The following is an 899-nucleotide window of genomic DNA, read 5'->3' as shown; positions in this document are numbered from 1 at the left end:
GAATGCAGAGTCTAGCCTAGCACGAGTTTCCAATTTTCCTCCACAAATTTCCATTCTCCAAGATACAAGTATGTTGTCCGGAACACCCATGTCAAACTTTATGCAGAGTTGTTATACAAGTTATATGAGAAAAGAAAACTTTAATATCATGAATACCTATGATAGATCTCTCAAAAGTCACTGATGGATACAATATTGGAGAAGCTGATGCCAAATTATTGCTTTATCACTGACAACTTCATTCATTACATAATTCCAAAAATTTCCATTGTTGTAATTGTACTCTGGTCCCAGCAGTTTTGGAGATGAAAGACCTTAATTTTTTTTTTTTTTTTTTTTTGAGCAGGGCTGGGCATTACCCACCAAGCTACTGACATTTCAACATCTGGGAAAAATGAAACACACTTCTTCAACTTACCTCTCACCTCTGCAATATGCACCTGCAAATTGTGTCACTGAAAACCTTGCAGAAGAAATTAGTTTAATGGACAGATGAGTTAAACGGACTTAATGAACGGTAGGAGTGTGACAAAGTAATCAAACGTATGACTAATACAAATACAGAATCTGGGCTTCACATGATGAGCACCACAGGGTTTGCACTGTCTCCAATGCAGTCAAAATTAAAGTTCCAGAAGGCAGCCCATCTACAGACAAGTGCTACCATTACATCCGCTTTTGTTCATATCTGAACATATTTCTCTGTATCAGAAATAGTGTGGCCAGCAGGAGGCGGGAGGGGATCGTGCCCCTGTACTCGGCCCTGGTGAGGCCGCACCTCGAATACTGTGTTCAGTTTTGGGCCCCTCACTCCAAGAAGGACATTGAGGTGCTGGAGCGTGTCCAGAGAAGGGCAACGAAGCTGGTGAAGGGCCTGGAGCACAAGTCTTATGAGGAGC

At 41.8% G+C, this 899-nt stretch overlaps 1 protein-coding gene across 1 annotated transcript in view; it reads right to left on the bottom strand.

The window, feature by feature from the left end:
• ZCCHC4 (zinc finger, CCHC domain containing 4) overlaps positions 1 to 899 on the bottom strand; it is a gene marked incomplete at its 5' end in the record, with an annotated part of 7,983 nt that overhangs the window by 616 nt on the left and 6,468 nt on the right. The window lies entirely within an intron of this gene.

The sequence above is a fragment of the Fulmarus glacialis genome, unplaced genomic scaffold (genome assembly GCF_000690835.1).
Source record: "Fulmarus glacialis isolate BGI_N327 unplaced genomic scaffold, ASM69083v1 scaffold18935, whole genome shotgun sequence".
Taxonomy (NCBI): Eukaryota; Metazoa; Chordata; class Aves; order Procellariiformes; family Procellariidae; genus Fulmarus; species Fulmarus glacialis.
This window is presented reverse-complemented; position numbering and strand designations above follow the sequence as displayed.